This window comes from Elephantulus edwardii, unplaced genomic scaffold (genome assembly GCF_000299155.1).
Source record: "Elephantulus edwardii isolate Elephantulus edwardi_28Jun2011 unplaced genomic scaffold, EleEdw1.0 scaffold00375, whole genome shotgun sequence".
Lineage (NCBI taxonomy): Eukaryota > Metazoa > Chordata > Mammalia > Macroscelidea > Macroscelididae > Elephantulus > Elephantulus edwardii.
The window spans coordinates 977,917-996,027 of NW_006400125.1; the positions used below are offsets into that span (position 1 = coordinate 977,917).

Genomic DNA, 18,111 nt, shown 5'->3' on the forward strand with positions numbered 1-18,111 from the left:
TTATGGAAATTGATTTTGGAATTTAGATGCACTGTTATCAATTGTGCTTAGCTGTGCATGTTCATATCCTTGAAGATGTATCATGGAAGTGTAAACAGAGAAATTTTTAAAACTTGAACAAATTACGAATGTCTCTGAATATGTTGTTGTTGTTGTGTGCCTTCACGGCAGAATTGACTCACAGCTGACCCTCCAGCGGGTTTTCAGAGGCAGTAAATCACACAGGTGGAGACAGCCCATCTTCTCAGGAAGTAAGCTGGTGGATTCAAACCATGTGCCTTAGGCATTGCAGTGCAGCTTCTTACCTACAGAGAAGAAATAAAAACCTGAAAGAAGAAACTTCTTGTTGTTAGGTGCAGCCAAGTCACCTGTGAACGATAGTGACTCTGTGAACTGGAGCTCTGAATTTGGCCCTTTCTTGAGCCAGTCTCACTGTCTCTTGACACACCTGCCCACATTGCCACAGTCACTGTGTGAATCCAGCTCACCCAGCGTCGTCTTCTCGGGCACTGATGTGCCATTCTCGGAGCATGGTGTCTTCTTCAAGGTATGGTCCCTCCTGGAAACATGCTAGAAGTATTTAAGATGAGGCTTCACAATCTTTACCTCCAAGGAACAGCCTGGTCTCACCCTCTCCAGGACGGACCTCTTTGTTCTTGGCAGTCTGTGGTATATTCATTACTGTTCTCCAGCACCACAACTCAAAGGCATTGCTTCATTTGTCATCTTTAGTTACTGTCCAGCTCTCTGGCCAAGTAATTGTGAAGACTGTAGCCTGGATCAGGGGCACCTTGGTCTCTAGACTGACAGCACTGCTTCTCAGCACTCTGGAGAGGACCCTGACAGAAGATTTTCCCAGTGCAATTTGTCTTGATTTCATGACTGCTGGTGCCAAGAGTGTTGATTGTGGAGCCAAGCCAGTTAAAATATTTAACAACCTTACTCTCTTCTCCATCTATCATGATGCTGCCAGTTGGCCCAGTGGTGAGAATCTTTGTTTTTTTGCTGTTGAGCTTCAGTCTATATTGAAGGCTACAGTCCTTGATCTTCTGCAGCAAGCACTTCTGGTCTTCAGTTTCAGCAAGCAAGATTTTGTCATTTGCAGAGCGCTGGTTGTTGAGGAGTCTTCCCCCAGTCCTGATTCCACATTCCTCCTCATAAAGCCCAGCCTCCTGGGTAGTCTGTTCTGCCTTTTGAAATCTTCTGTTCAGCTCCTTAACTTCCTGCTTTCTTCCCTTTGCGAGCTGTATTGCTAGTGAGCCCTCTGGTTACACTTTTTCCAGAACAGATTTATACCTTCTCTAGTGGTGGTGTTATGTGCTTTTGAATCGGAACTGGCTCCTAGCTGACCCTCCAGTGGGTCTTCATAGGCTGTAAATGTCCCAGGAGGAGATTGCCTCTCTTCCTCCCACTTGCATTCCTTTGGGTTAACAGTAGTCCATGTTGTTATTGTTGTTATGTGCCGTCGAGTTATTTGTGACTCATAGCGACCCTATGTACAACAGCCCTAAACTCTGCTCTGTCCTGTGCCAATCGCACTGCCTCTGACACACACCCATCCCGATTACCCCAGTCACTGAATCAATCCACCTCATAGAGGGCCTTCCCCTCCTGCGCCGTCCCTTCACCCTCCCAAGCATGATGTCCCTCTCCAAGGACCGGTCCCTCCTTGCAACATGCCCAAAGTATGTCAGACGAAGCCCCAGAATCCTTGCCTCCAAGGAGTTGCTTGGTTTAATCCTCTCCAGGATGAATCTGTTTGTTTTCTTGGCAGTCCATGGTACGTTCAATACTCTTCTCCAGCACCCACCGCAGCTCAAAGGCATCAACTCTCCTTCTGTCCTCCCTAGTCATTGCCCAACTCTCTGATGCATAACAAGTGATTGCAAATACCATGGCTTGTATCAGGCACACCTTAGTCTCCAGAGAGTCACCATTGCTCTTGAGTACTTTAGAGAGGTCCCTAACAGCAGACTTTCCCATTGTGATACGTCTTTTGATTTCCTAACTGCTGGTGCCAAGAGTGTTGATTGCGGAGCCGAGCAAACTAAAGCTGTGAACAGTCTCAATCTCTTCGCCATCCATCCTGATGCTACCAATTAGTCCAGTGGTGAGAATCTTTGTCTTCTTGACATTGAGCCTCACAACAGTAGTCCATAGTATATTTAATATTCTTTTGAATACAGGTAAAGGAATGTGTCGCGGATTAAATACACCGGTTGTTTGCTCTTCCCTTCTCACTGGCTTTCATGTACATGTGAGCTGAGGAAATGATGAGGGTAGTTTGGACGGTGTTCTTTATCTTCAAAGTGACGTCTTTGCTTTTCAGCACATGAAAGAAGACTTTGGCAGCATATTCACCTCATGAAATATGTCACCTGAATTCTTAACTGCTGCTGCTGTGGGTGTTGGTTGTGGTTCGAGTAAAATGAAATCCTTGGCAACGTCAGTCTTTTTCCCGTCCAGCTTGACGTTGCTCATTGGTTCAGGTGCTTTGGTGGTGAGAGGCAATCTATAATGAAAGCTCTCGTCTTTGATCATCTGTGGCAACTAAGTGCTTCAAGTCCTCCTCACTTTCCGCCAGCATGGTCATGTCATCTGCATAATGTAGGTTGTTGGTGAGTCTTCCTCTGATGATGCCACTTTCTGTTGTTGTTAATTGCTATTGAGTTGTAGACTACTCATAGCGACCCTATGAACGAAAGACCTAAACGCTTGCATAACTTTGATCATTTCTCCAAGTTCATAGATTTTCTGGAGGCAAGCTATTACGGAAGTGGATGCCGCTCCTGCTTCCAAGCTTGTTTTAATCGGGGAGCTCCACCACACTCTGTCCACGTTGGGTAACCTTTATCACATTTGACATGTCAGTGTCACAGTGTTTAGCATCACAGCAACCACGAGTTACCTCTGTACAGCAATGCACAGACCAGGGCTATACCACTTAGAAGAATGTTTGACAAAAACAGTTAAAACCAGGCCTGAGGAACACAGATTAAAATCACCCACCTTTGGCTTTGTAGCATAACTTCCTATCCCCGAGGCCAACAGAGCTCTCTCTGTTTTGTTGTTATTGTTCTTAAGTGCCATCGAGTCATAGATGACTCATAGCGACCCAGCGAATGAAAAACCTGGACACTTGGATTCTAGCTTCTTAAATAATTTAAATAATTTGCTCCGTATACAGATTAGCTGGCCTCTATGGAAGGATATAACCCTGATGTCCACTTTTTTTGTTTGTTTCTTTTTAAAACATGTGATATCCTCTTTTCTGTTCAGAAGACTTGGTCGCTGTAAAGTTTGACACGAGCTCAGTTAAGTGTTCTGGATAATTCTTCTTAATATGATCCATAATTTATTACGGTACACGGAGTTGGATGCCTTCAGAGCGTCAGTAAAACCCAAATAAAGACCTTTATTATGACAGAAAAGTTCCTTTAAGTCTGAAAGATATGCCTTACTGGTTAAGTCTTCGGATTTTAAGGCTTTAAGTCTCTTCTTATTGCCTTACGAGTTGTCAATATATTTAATCTTCTTAAGGCAGCTTTCCTGATGTTTGTAATAGCCTCTTCATCTTTGGAGATTTCTACATGAGTGTGATCATTATGTTATTAGGTTTACCAGATACCCTCAAATCCGAAATTGAGTCCTGTGCAAAGTACAGCCAGTCACTCCACAGTCTTTTTAAAAATGGCTTTAATACAATCATTCTCAGTCATCTGTTTTATTACATGGGCCTTGTGTTGTAGGCAGTCATTCAAATAGATGACATTTTAGGTAATTAGTTACCTTTGCTTCATGCCCATTATCACGTGAGTTTTCAAGTTTCCATTGTGCATTTCCCAACCCTGTAATTCGTCTTTTGATTTCCTGACTGCTGGTGCCAAGAATGTTGATTGAGGAGCCGAGCAGGCCGTAATTGATAACAACCTCAGTCTCTTCTCCGTCTACCGTGGTGCTGCCACTTGGCCCAGTGGTGAGAATCTTTGTCTTCTTGATGTTGAGCTTCAATCCGTATTGAAGGCTGTAGTCCTTGACCTTCTGCAGCAAGCACTTCAGGTCAATCTCCCACCTTCCCCACTTCCACCCATGAACCTCTGTTCCCCAGGGACTTCCCCCATCCCGTTTTCATCTGTAGGACTTTTAAAGCTCTGACCTTTCAGAAGCTAAATGACTCCAGTCCCCTCCTCTAGTCTGTCTGCTGGGTTGGAACCTTGGACCTACCCAAATCCTCATGGACATGCAGCTCTGGTCACCCTCTGTCACTGCTCTGGTCACTTGTGCCCAGGTCCTGTCCTGGTGATTCGGCCCTAACTGTCCATTCCATTACCTGTGCTGACCTGGACATCCTGCCCTCTGAGGAGGGGACTAGAGGCCTGACTCCAAATCTCTAGTCATGTCCACACTTCTAGGGGACAGCGGGCCCTCTGTTTCTTTGAGAGGCCTGACGCCAGCCCCTCCAGCCCCTCTGATGTTCTGTCATCTCTGTATTCAGGAGGAAGCTGACTCTGGAGGTCTGACCATGGAAAGGACAGGGTGGAGGACCTGTGATGTCGGGAGGGAATGGGGTCCCCCAGCCTGCTGAGGGGCTGCGGTGGGCAGCAGAGTCAGCCCTGAAGAGCCATGGAAAGACAGGGTGGAGGACCTGTGATGTCGGGAGGGAATGGGGTCCCCCAGCCTGCTGAGGGGCTGCGGTGGGCAGCAGAGCCAGGGGTCAGCCCCAGGGGGCCAGTCTCAGTGGGAGGCATTGCATGACCGAGGCCAGGAGCTGCTGCCATTCCACGCTGCTGCCCGGCCTGGCCGCTCCAGAAGCAGGAAGACAGGTGGTCAGGGCAGTGCCAGGGTGGGTAAGTGGTCACCCACACAGGCAGCCTCTCTCTGGAGTTGTAAGTGTTCCTGGAGCCTTAGAGCAGGGGACCGAGAGGACATGGCGGGGAGCCCAGTTCAGGGGACCGGGGATCCCCACTCAGGCCACATTCTTGGCTCCTACTCTCAGTCCCTTCCTTGTCCCTTCCTGATTCTGCATCCTGGAGGTCTCTTCCAGGCCTTGGGGAGACCCCGTGCTGAGTCCCCAGGGGTGATTCTCCATCTGTCTTCTCATTTTTAACCCCAGCAGAGACTTCCTCAGTCAGGACCTCTTCCCGTCTGACCTCATTAACTGACCTCTTCAGCATAGAAAATACGTGAATGTCCTGAGTGAGGTACCTTTGCCCCCCTTCACCTACTGTGGGGTCCCATGCAGCCCATAGCACTGGACTGAAGAAGCATTTCAGGAGATGGGGGCACCGCGGCAGGAACAGGGCTGGGGGAGGCCCACGGAGGCCTCTCTGGACAGGCCGGAGTACCAGCAGATCTCGAGGAGTCTCTGCCCTGGAGGCCACAAGCCCCTGGAGGCTCTGGGCACCAGGTCCTGCTTGGCGTTTTTCTGGGGGACCTGGGAGGCCCGAGGCCCAAGCAGGCTGTCTTTCCTCTCTCCTCCGTCCACATGCATGGCTCTCATGCCCTGAGATTCCTTAAGGGGCATTTAAGGGTTCTGTCTGGCCTGCTTCAGAGACATGATGCGGGTTAAGGACTCAAGGGAGCGGTGAGGGGTGTCCACGCTTGACCCAGGCCTGCAGCTGTCCTGGGTCCCTCGTTACGGCTGGAGACCATTCAGCCCAGCATCCCCAGCTGCACCGGTGCGGCTGCCAGATGTGACCTTCAAGGCCTGTAACAGCCATGCCGTGCGGACTTTAGCAGATTTGTTCATTATGCTTTGTCCTCTTCTCGAGTTCTGCAGCCACAGACTGACTCCGTGAGTCTCACCCTGCACCTTGCACCACCGCAGGCCGCCCGGCAGTCTGTGGACTGGGCTGATCTGCACGTTGCTGCGGTGCCAGGAGTTGTGCTGGTGTATTTCAGCTGTCACAGCGCCGACGGCCTCGGCAGAGCTTCCGGACCCAGAGTAGGAAGAGACGCCTGGCAACTTACAGCAGGAAATCCAAGAAATCACAGCAGAATGGTGTCAGGCTCGCCTGCTTGGGGCAGGTCTTCATGGGGACCAGTCCCGGGAGGGGGACCCCGTGTGTGCTGTGGGGAGGGCCGGTGAACAGGCGGGGCCCCTCCGGGAGGTCGACAGATGAGGACATGCCCGCGTTAGGAGTAGCCAAGGAGCAGTGTCGTGCGTGAGGCTGTCTTGAGTTTAGATTAATAGAAGCTGTCTGGCTGTCTGTCCGTCCACTGCTGTTGGGTCAGCTCTGACCCGGGGTGACCCTCCACGAGGTTCCACGGCTGTAAATTTATTGAAGGTGGCTGCTGAGCTTGTCCTGAGGAGCAGCTTGTGGATTCGAACAGCCGACCTTTCAGTTAGCAGCCAACACGCAGTGCACTGCCCTGCCACATTTCCTCTGTCTCCGCCTGTTCAGTACATTCAGCTGTGTCTCTGTTTAAAATGTTCACATGAAAAAGAGGCCAAAAGACCAAGCTACGTTTCTCTGCAAGTCTGATGTGGAGAAAGTGCATCCAGGGAGCTCCTTAGAAGCAAGGGTGGAGACGCCTTGTCTCCCGTCTTTAGGGCATCTTGTTAGGGGCCCATCTCTGGTAAAGAACGTCCTGCTTGGTAACAGAGGAGTAGCTAAAGGGGATACAGGGGCTCCCGCTTAGCGTTTCCCATGTCCTGAATCTGGGCCCCAAGAACCGCTGCCTGAGCTTTCCACGTGCGGCCTGTCAGCCTGACGTTACAGCCCGAAACGTGCAGAACAGAGCAAGGCCCAGCTAACACCGGCTCCCAGACTGGACCTGGATCCACGTGCAGCCTGTCAGCCTGACGTTATAGCCCGAAACGTGCAGAGCAAAGCAAGGCCCGGAGAACACTAGCTCCCAGGATGTGCCCCTGGACCTGGATCTGCGTGCAGCCTCTGTCAGCCTCACATCACAGCCTGGAACGTGCAGAACAGACCAAGACCAGCAATTGCCAGCTCCCAGGATGTACTCCTGGACCCAGATCCCTGTGCAGCCTCTATCAGCCCAAATTACACCTGGAATGTGCAGAACAGAGCAAGATCCAGCAAACACCAGCTCCCAGGATGTGCTTCTGGACCCATATCTACATGCAACCTGTCAGCCTGACATTGCAGCCCAGAACGTGCAGAACAGAGCAAGGCCCAGCAAACACCAGCTCCCAGACTGGACCTGGATCCAAATGCAGCCTCTGTCGGCCTCACATCACAGCCTGGAACGTGCAGAACAGAGCAAGACCCAGCAAACGCCAGTTCCCAGACTGGACCTGGATCCACATGCAGCCTCTATCAGCCTGACATCACAGCCCAGAACGTGCAGAACAGAGCAAGACCCAGCGAACACCAGCTCCCAGGATGTGCCACTGGACCCGGAGAGCAGAAATCCTCGCCGTAGTCAGCGGGAAGGCTTTCTTCCCCTGGAGATGCTGGATAACTGACCGAGGGAACCGGGAGAAGCCGGGTAATTGACTTCCCACTTTGGAAAATCGCCAGCGTTATGTGGTGTGTTTCATTTCCACACCCGGCGGGACCACAGTTTTCAGATATTTATAATTTGAGGTGTACGTTTCTCCTGCTTTTTCATATGCCCTCACCTCTGCCTTCCATCCACCGTCTGCACAATGCTAGATTTCTGTTCTCTCCTGTCAGCTGGAGGAGTTCTGTGGGGAAGGTATTCCCGCGTGCCGCTTTGTAAGAGAATGTGCTGTTACAGAGAGGAAAAGATAATAAAGCACACTGAGGAATAAATAGGATTCCTTGACACGGAGAGGACACAAACCACAGGTAATGGCTGCCTGCAGAGAGAACACTTGATTGGTGTCGAATTCACCTTGTGCGCCTGCCCCAGAAATACCAACCGTGGGGGTCTTTCAAGAACAGAGGTTTATTTTCTCACAGGGATGCACATTGCACTGGAAATACCTGCTATCACGGGTACTTTGATGTGCTAAAGGGTGAGGAGTCACATTTAGGACTAAGGTGCATTTAATTACCTCATATACATGCAGAAGCTGAACAAGGAAAAAGGATGATGGGAGAAGAGGTGGTGCTTTTGCATATTGGATATGTCATGAATTGCCAAAAGAACAAGCGAGTTTGTCTTGGAAAAAGTGCAGCCACGGCGCTCCTTAGAGGCACCTTGTCTCCTGTCTTTGGGCATCTCGTCAGCTGGCCTGTCTGGTGAGGGACGTCCTGCTTGGTAATGCAGAGAAACAGTGAAAAGGGATACAGGGCTCCCGCTTAGCAACTTGCTGTGAGAGTGACTCACCTGCCTGTGGGTTTTCAGAGACTGAGTCGCAGGGGAGGAGATTGCCCACCTCTCGCCTGTGGAGCTGCTGATGGCCTAACGTAGCCTCTCCCACGGACTGTGCCCCAGAGCCCCCTGTAATGTTGTTGTTGTACGCCATCAGGCCAGACCAGCTCTTGGCCCCCAGTTGGAGATTGCTCACCTTTATCCCATAGAGCACCCGGTGGGTTTGAACCAGCCGTCTTTGGGTGGCAGTGCAATTCCTCACGACTGGAGTGCATTTTCTGCCTCCTCCGTTGCCGTGGAGTAGGAGCCAGCACAGTCAGCCTTCCTGACGGTGTTCAGAGGCCGTGAATTGCCGGGAAGGGGACTGTCCATCTTCACCCCTCAGAGCAACTGGTGGATTCGAACTGCTGGCCTTTGGGATGGCATCCCTACTCCTTGCTCACAGGGCTACCAGAGCTGCCCGTACATTGCTGTTGTCATGAGCCACTAAGTCGGCTCTCACTCATAGCAGCCCTGTGGACAGCAGTCCCACTGCCTCCAGGACACCTGCCCCCATCACTGCAGTCACAGAGGCATCCGTGTCATCCGTGGGTTTTCTCACCTGCGCTGAGCATGATGACCCTTCCAAGCACGATGACCTTCTCTAAGGACTGGCCCCTCCTGGCAACATGCCCAGAGTATGTGACATGGGGTTTCAGAATCCGTGCCTCCAAGGAGCAGCTTGGTTTTACCCTCTCCAGGGTAAACAGACCTGTTTTATGTGAGGCCCTTGGTATGGTCCACTCTGTTCTCCAGCACCACAGCTCAAAGGCATCAATTCTCCTTCTGTCATCTTTGGTCATTGTCCAGCTCTCTGATACATAGCAAGCAGTTGTGAAGACCATGGCCTCTAAACTAGATGTCTTTAAACAAACCATAGATACTTGAGGGACATTTCTACAGAAATGTAATGACATTGCTATTACTGCTTAAGAAATAAATGATGCAATTTTCTACTTTATTTAAAAAAGAATATAATCACAAATCTTGATGATAGGTAGTGACTAGAAAAAATTTTCAGTAGCTATAAAAGACAGAATTAATAAAATCCTTTTGGCTCTTTCATCTTGAACAGAAGAAGGCATGAAAGAAAAAAAAACTTGTTTTAGGTTTCAGAATTTCTCAGAGGAGAGGAATCCTGTTACATGGGCATAACATTTGCCTGGAAATTATTCCATACCTAACATTCCAGCATCAAAAACATGCCTTCCTTTGGAGTGTTAATTATTAGTTTGAAGAGAAGACAGCACACAGAAATGTTTCCTGGGAAATAAAAACAAAAACTATAGGTCTGTTTTTAGAGTGACCCATTGGTGATGGTGAACGGGGCCCGGTGACTTAATTCCGCTGGGGCTCAGTGTTCCTTCAAGCGTCCCTGGCACAGGGATGTTGTAATGACTGGACAGACGGAGGGAGACTGGACAGAAACGTTTCTGTGTGCCTAAAAACAGGTCAGGAGTGACAGCCCTTAGGCCAGCGCCTTTTAGAAGGCAGGCGACATATTATACTCATCGGAGGAAGGCTTTGGGGTGAGAGTGTGTCCACGCCGCCGAAGGTGGGTGATGCCACAAACATGAATAACGTCTGAGATCTTGTAGTCTGACTCAAAGGAAGACATGCACCCTGGTGCAGATGGAAATGTCAACATGACAGGGAAACACCAGTATATGCAGCTGTGGTTTCTAAAATAATGCATATCTTTTATGTGTTAAAAAATTACCCTGTGATTAAACAGGTCTGTGTTTGCTGTATCTGCCTTGGGCATGACTTCAGGAGGGGTGAGTCCCTAGAGATGGTGCTTGGTCAGGTGGAGAGTCAGGGAAAGAGAGGAAGATCTCGGTGAGCGAGTGACACCAGTGCAGTGGTGGGTTCGGCCCGCAGAGGGGGAGGGTGGTGAGGGATGGGTAGAGGGGGAGGGCGGTGAGGGATGGTAGAGGGGGAGGCTGGTGAGGGCTGGGCAGAGGGGGAGGGCGGTGAGGGATGGTAGAGGGGGAGGCTGGTGAGGGCTGGGCAGAGGGGGAGGGCGGTGAGGGATGGTAGAGGGGGAGGCTGGTGAGGGCTGGGCAGAGGGGGAGGGCGGTGAGGGATGGTAGAGGGGGAGGCTGGTGAGGGCTGGGCAGAGGGGGAGGGCGGTGAGGGATGGTAGAGGGGGAGGGCGGTGAGGGATGGTAGAGGGGGAGGGCGGTGAGGGATGGTAGAGGGGGAGGCTGGTGAGGGCTGGGCAGAGGGGGAGGGCGGTGAGGGATGGTAGAGGGGGAGGGTGGTGAGGGATGGTAGAGGGGGAGGGCGGTGAGGGATGGTAGAGGGGGAGGGCGGTGAGGGATGGTAGAGGGGGAGGGCGGTGAGGGATGGTAGAGGGGGAGGGCGGTGAGGGATGGTAGAGGGGGAGGGCGGTGAGGGATGGGTGGGGGAGGGCAGTGCAGGATGGATAGAGGGGAAAGGGCGTTGTTGGATGGGCAGAAGAGGAGGGCAGCTCTGGCAGGGCAGGGTGGAGGTTGGTGAAGGGTGGGCGGCTCTTTGCTCTGTCGTGGTGACGTCCCTGTGAGCCCCCGTGGCCTCGCTGGCACCTGAGAAGGCTGGCTGTGGCGTGCACGGCCACGGGGGGACACAGACGGGCCTTGGAGCAGTGGCCGAGCGCTCCTGGGGGCCGAGCTGATGAAGCGTGGCCTCGCGTGCTTGGGACATGCGGACGGGAGAGGCTGTTCCTTGGGGAGGACACTGTGCTTGGGGAGGTGGAGGGTCCACAGACGAGACAGACCCTCCCGCAGGTGGACGGACGTGGGGACTGCTGTGTCGGGCTGTGAGGCGGGCACAGGACAGGCAGGGTCCCTGCGAGGCGTACTCGGCGCCTGCCCACCACCATGGACGGGTCTGTGATGCGCAGGTGTTCCTGGGAGGAGTGCAGTCTTGTGTTCTTTTTCCTATCAAGTCTGAATAATAAACAGAGCCACTTTCCATCTGCAGTGATTTTGCCAGGACTCCTTGGTCTTAACAGATTTTATAAGAGAGATGCCCTTGAAGTTTACTGACTCAAAGTTTCCTTAGGGAAACCTGATTCACCTTCAGTCCACTGCGTTGTGTAGGGCAGAGGTGCTGGGTGTGAGGGACCCATGTCAGGGACAGACATGTCCCTGAGAACTTAGAAATACTCATCCTTCTGGTGAAGGGGCGTGAGGAGAAGGGTGGAGGGTCAGAGCATGAGAGGAAGACTGGCAGTGAGCTGCACTGACACAGAGGCCAACAGCAAGTCTGGGCATGGCGGACATTGTGGGACTGGCACAGGGTAGGATGTCGTAGTGAGATTGTGGGGACGGCACAGAGCCTGGGGTCGGGGCTGCTTCCTGACGTCCACCGCGGGACAGCTGGCCTGTCCCCAGCAGCTGCAGCAGGAGTTCCAGAATCTCGTCCACACAGTCAGGCAGCGGTGAGCAGCGTTCCTTCTTTGAAGCAAAGTAAGAATGAGCCCCGGGGAGTGTTTCAGTAACTCAAGGGTGTCCACTGCTCCTGTACTCCTTGTGCTGACCGGACACTGTGCAGGGGCAGGGACTTGGAGGTCCTCAGGGACACTCTCAGAGCAGAGCTGGGCCCCACAGCATCCCCAGTGGGTGGCTCGAGGATGTCCACTAAACAACATACACCCTTGTCCTTGTGTTGACCGGACACTGTGCATGGGGCAGGGAGTTGGAGGTCCTCAGGGACTCTGTCAGAGCAGAGCTGGGCCCCACTGCGTCCCCACTGCCGGTTTTTGGAAGTGACGTGTCCCACCTTTCTTTGGAGGTGCTGCTGGCTAGACTTGACCTGCCGACCTTTGGGTTAGTGCTCTCACACACTGACTGTTCGTACAATGCAGGGGCTCCATAAAAACTCTCAATGTGGCTCATGTTCAACCTGTGTCATCAGCAACGTGTATCACCAGCCACACATGACATTGCCGATGTCAAACATGAGCAAGGTCTCGGGTCTACCCACGCGCCTTTGGGAGGGCTTTCCCCCTTTCTTAAAAATTCAAGACATATACACAGCAGCCTGTGCCTTGCAAAAGTCTAAGTTAGTACAATTAGCAATCCTTTATACAAAGTGCAAAGAATGAAACTCCTGCTTTCTTCTTAACCTAAGGATGCCATCAATACAAATATTCAGCATTTTCAAAATTAGAGTTCTGAGTTTTGGTTTTTCTCAGGAGATGCCACGTCCTAGGCCATGCTGTCAGCTACTAAGTTAATGAATTTAATTGAAGCATCTTCAAGACGTAGATGTCAAGAGGACAAATTGCCGACTGCAGGGCCAGTTTTCAGCCTTTGATTCTGCCTGGATTTGTGAAGCTCTAAATGTCTTTCCTGCATCGGTGGTTTCTTCTTGTTGGAGACACAGGCCACGCATGCAGACACACGTATTCCTCTCCAGAACATTACTGTCATGTTCTGAGCTTGTTCTTATAGATGATAATAGGCACCTAACAGTGACAATGGCTTTGTCACACACGTGACAATACACAACATCGTGATCGATGGAAGGAGATGCCAGCTGTCAAGGATTTCGTGTAACCTGGATCCGTGTTCAACCCCCGGGAAAGCACAGTCACGAAACCAGAAGGCGGGTTGACTGGAGAAATCTGCTGTCAATGGCCTCTTAAATGTGTCGTTTTAAACACTGAGGGTGCTTGGCCCACGTCCTGGTATTTTCTGTTGCTTCACACGCGTGGAGAAGTGGGACAGTGAATAAGGAGGAGAGAAGGATTTATTCCCATGAATTGTGGTGGCATCAAAGAATATTGAGTCTACCCTGGTAGCCTAGTGCTAAGGAGCCGTGCTCCCATCGCAGAGGCACGAGGTTCGAATCCACCTGCTGTCTGAGGGACGAGGATAGGCAGCCTCCTCCTGCTCGATCCGCTGCCTCTGGAAGCCTCTGGAAGCCTGCTGGAGGCTCAGCCGTGCCTGGCTTCCGACTCCGCGGTCCACACCACCACTGCCAGTGGACAGCCGAAAGCGCAAACAGATGTGTGTTGGAAGAAGTCCACCCGAGTGCTCCGTAGTGGCCGCGATAGCGACGCTTGGCTAGGTGAGGAGGGAGGCTTGGGAGAAGGGCATCATTCTGGGAAAAGTGTTGTTGTTGTTGGGACCGATCAGGGGTCCGCGAAGGAGGAAGGTCCTCAAGGAGGTGGCTGGAATGGTGACAGGAGAGTGGGCTGAAGGGAGCGAGGTGGTGAGGTTGGCACCGGGCCGGGGGAGCACTGTTTCTTTCCGTTGATGTGGGGCTGTGATGCTTCAGGACACCCACCAGCAGTGGCCTCGCCGTGCGTGCTCTGCCCACACCTGTGTTGTGTTCTCTATGGTGTAGTCGTGGGCTCGATGAGCGTGTCAGGGAGCGTGGGGATGGCCCAGGGCCCCGGGCTGATGTCCATGGGGTCGCTGTGGGTCATCCTCGATGGCACAGAACAGCAACATCGGTCACGAGGACACGTTTGAGGGTGCTCCTCTGCCCGGCTGGCCAGCTTGTGCGCATCATGTGCCCACGCGGCAGGGGTGCATTTGGCGCGGTGCCCCGTGGCCTCGGCAGGCCTGTGTGGGCTCCCTCTGGCCTGAGTCTTCCCTGAGTGGGGAAGGCAGCGTGGGGGCCAGCGACATAGGCCTCCAGGTGTCCATGAGGCCTGATGTGTTTTAATTAACGCTAGCCCAAGACCCACACGCTTGGTCACATGAAGCCTAACCTTGTTATTTTCAAGTAGCAGTTGACTAACGCAAGGAAGGCAGTCGTAAATCTCATCCGCTAATGAATGGAAATGTTTTTAAAATACTGGCAGCGGAAAGCAACAAACAAGCCAGTCCCCAAATTGTGTTTTTAGCTCCTGATTGATAATCCCAGGTCGGCCGCCAAGTTTTAATTTCCTGATGAGACGGCATTCCCAATCTTGCTATTTTCATTTCTGTTCAGCTGAGCTCGTACACAAGCCATCTGACATTTTCCCTCCTGGTGGAGCGCGGATCATCAAACCAGCGTCGCCGTGGGAGGGTCGCGCTCGCTGGCATTTCGTTAATCAAAACTCTGGATTGTGTGAGGGGAACTGAGGTGATGATTGGCGGTCACCGCGTCGGGGGGATGGTAGCAGCTGCAGTTAAAGGTGGTCTTTGCCGCCTTTTGCCTCTCTCGGGTGTGGGGTGACCGTCAGGGGGGTGGGCAGAACTGCCCCTTGAGTGGGACCCCATATGCCATACCCTGTGTGCTGGGTTGAGCTCTGGTGGCCTAGTGGTGAGAAACTGTGCTGCAATCCCAACGTCATGGGTTCAAATCCCCCAGCTGCTCTGCGGGAGAAGGATGGGCAATCTCCTCCATGGTGACTGAGCTACCTCTGAACCCTCTGGAGGATCTGCTGTGGGTTAGTTCTGACTCGTGTACACAACAACAACAACACCTGCTGGTTGACAGCAGAGGCCCCTCTAGGGATGGCTGTATTGTGGGTCTCCCCCTTGGGAGAGGGGACAGCGGGGAGGGGACCAGATGTGGTTAGGGAAGAGGAACCCTGGCTGGACGGGGGCTGGGATCTGGGAGGGAGGGAGAGTGCAGAGGTGGGTCTGAGGACAGCTCGGAGCGGGGCCTGGGGGCCTGGACTGGAGAACTCCAGCTGTTCCCCCTCGCCCTCCCCTCTCTTCCTCTCCCTCCCCTCCCCCTCCGCCTCCCTTTCTCCTTTCCCTCCTCCTTCTCTACCCCCTTCTTCCTTCCCTCTTAGTTTGTCCTTTTCTTTCTTTCTTCCTTTTGTTAAGTTTTTAGTGACAGTTTACAAAGCAAGTTAACTTCCCGGGTAAAGTGTGCAAACTGTAAGATGCTAGTTTTGCACGTGTTCAGCTGCCATCCTTCAGGGTCACAGTGTCCCTCCTGATCCTTCCCAGTTCTCTGTGGGTTCTCCCCATTCTGTCCCTCAGGGTGACACTGTCCCTCAGTGTGTCCTCCCCAGTTCTCTGTGGGTTCTCCCTTCTGTCCCTCAGGGTGACACCATCCTTCACGCATCTTCCCCAGTGCTCTGTGGGTTCACCTTCCATCCGTCAGGGTGACACCGTCTCTCAGTGTGTCCTCCCCAGTTCTCTGTGGGTTCGTTCCTGTTCCATTTGCCTTTTTGTCCTGTCCCTTCCTGCCTGTTGGCTTTGTTCTCAGGTACACACTGACCCTTTGCCATCGTGTGGGAGTACTGGTCACTTTCTGGCTCAGCTCTGAACTAAAGGACATCACTGGCCAGAGAAACCTCACCCTCTGTAACCCTCAGACAAGCTTTGTGAGGTACTGGTCACTGTATGGCCCAGCTCTGGACCAAAGGGCATCACTGGGCAGAGAAACCTCACCCTCTGTGACCCTCAGACAAGCTTTGTGAGGTAATGGACACTGCATGGCCCAGCTCTGGGCTGAAGGGCAATTGCTGGCCCTTTAGCCTCTGAGACCTGGCAGGCCAGATGTTTCTCCCTGGAGACATGGGGCTTTTGAGGGGCGATCTCTGAGCTGTTGGTTATGGTGGGGACTGCAGTTGCCTTTAAGAAGAGAATGAAGTTCGTGCTCTGTACCCTTGTGTTCTCAGCAGCAGACAGAAGCAGGCACAAGCCTGGACTTGGCTCGTTTTGGAGAACATGTGTGGGGGGTGGTAGTGTCCGGGCTCCCTGAACGGAGGTGATGTTAGGACAGAGAGGATGGGGGAAAGTCGGGAGATGGGGGACACCCAGGCTCAGAGTGAGGAACCCCTGTATTTTCAAAACGTGAATATTTTGAATCCCCCTCTATCTTAAAAATGTGAGGGCTGGGCCTTGGCTAATGACAGGGACAAAAAGGACCAGACTGAGGCGGAGATGCCCCGGGCAGGGAGATTTCGTACCATTTCATCGGGGATGCGAATCATCAAATGCATTCACTTCTGCGGCTTTTGCAAGTGTGATTGATTTTTCCTTCATTTTCTACAGTCGAGTCACTTTGTCTTTTTTTATGTTAGAAATGTGCTTCCTTTGAAAAATCATACGATGCCACGAGGGAGTGAAGCTACTTGGACAAAATAAAGTCACAGCACGTTTCGGGGGAGGCCAGTGTGCTGCGTCTGGGCCACAGCACGTTTCAGGGGAGGCCAGTGTGCTGCGTCTGGGTCTTGTTGCTGAGTTTAGGCCCACCTATATATCTGTGGGGTCTACACGCTGGGAAGGGACTGTCCCAGGAGCTGGGGTGCTGCCTTGGACAGAGGCACAGACACTTCACATTTCGCATGGACGCCCCGAAACCCGGTGTGAGCTGGCTGGTGACAGCTCGCTCCTCCCAGGTGGTGGCACATTGGTCTGGGGGTGGCGGTTGGTTTTGAGCAGCCTGGTGAAGATTTCCCACAGTGGGTCCCCCAGGCATCCTTGACCGGCTCACACTGTGTCCCCGGGGAAGCCGGCATGTTGGCCAGACCCTCTGCCCTCTCCCCTCCTGCAAAGCCGAGCAGCCCCGAAGAGTGAAGGGATTCAGGACACGTTTCGCTGCGATTCTCACCACTCACGCTCATTCTTTTCTACCTTGGTTTGCTGAAGGTAATCTACATTTATTCTAGAAATACTGGAGCTCAACCAAAAGGCAGGTAAACCTGGAAAATGGGCCTGGTCACTCCACATTCCATCTGATACCGATTTTTAGGGCCTCTCATAGTTCAGAGAGCTCTGCCCACTTAGGGGTAAGGACCTGCCCTGCCAACACAAAGGTGGTGGTTGTAAAAAAAAAAAAAGCCATAGAGTTGTAGACGACTCATAGCGACCTTATGAACGAAAGACCTGAACACTTGTATAACTTTCATTGTTTCTCCACGTTCATAGAGTTTCTGGAGGCAAGCTATTTCAGAAGTAGATGCCACTCCTGCTTCCAACCTTGTTTTAATCAGGGAGCTCCACCCAACACTGTCCACCATGGGGAACCATTATTGCATTTGGCACATCAGTGTCACAGGGTTCAGCATCACAGCAACCACGAGTTACCTCTGTACAGCAAATGGACAGACCAGTGCTCGACCACTTAGAAGAATGTTTGACAGGAACGATTAAAACCAGGCCTGAGGGCTGTGAATTAAAATCACCCACCTTGGGCTCGGTAACATTGCAGACATAGGTGCTTCAAGTGCATAAGCTGCCCCTTGGGAGAAAGGACAGTCTCCTGTACAATTCCCAGCCTCTGAGGACCCCCTGGAGGACCAGCAGCGCGTCTCCAGTGGGCTGAGTCTGACTGCTAACCCAGCGTTTGCAGTTTGAATTCACCAGCTGCTCTTCTGGGGCCTGATACAGCAGTTAGCTTCCTATCGCGGGGCCTCGGGAACCCTCGGGGCGGGGGCACCTTTCTGCTGTCCTTCACGAGGCACTGCGAGTCAGAATCCATCCGGAGACGGTGGGTGCTTAATCCACTGTCGTGGTGCCCTGCGCGCTTCTGCTTTATGCACTCACATACGTGTGGGATAGAAATTTCTGGATCAGCCTTTACCACTGGATCAGTAGACGACATCATGACTGACAGAGAAAGGATTCAGACTCGCAGAGACTTCATCTTTCTTGGATCCATGATCACTTGGTACTAGCAGTCAGGAGATCAGGAGAAATATTGCACTGGGAATATTGTGAGAACATTTATTAATAAATAAGAAAAAAGTAGTCTGTCTTTGGAGAAGTCCACTGTGGACAGGTAATCAGGAGGGGCCGTGCCCTGGGGGAGGACCTCATGCTTGGAGCAATACAAGGCCAGCGAAAAAGGAGACGGCCCCCAGGAACAGCCCAGTGACTCCAGTGCCTGGTCCCACGACCCTCAAGAGATGGGCCGGTCCGGTGACTCTGGTCCCAG

At 52.3% G+C, this 18,111-nt stretch overlaps 1 protein-coding gene and 1 pseudogene across 1 annotated transcript in view; one reads left to right on the plus strand and one right to left on the minus strand.

The window, feature by feature from the left end:
• The window catches only part of ADCY2 (adenylate cyclase 2 (brain)), a 388,416-nt gene that overhangs the window by 45,689 nt on the left and 324,616 nt on the right, over positions 1 to 18,111 (plus strand). The window lies entirely within an intron of this gene.
• LOC102870265 lies at positions 10,059 to 10,974 on the minus strand (annotated as a pseudogene).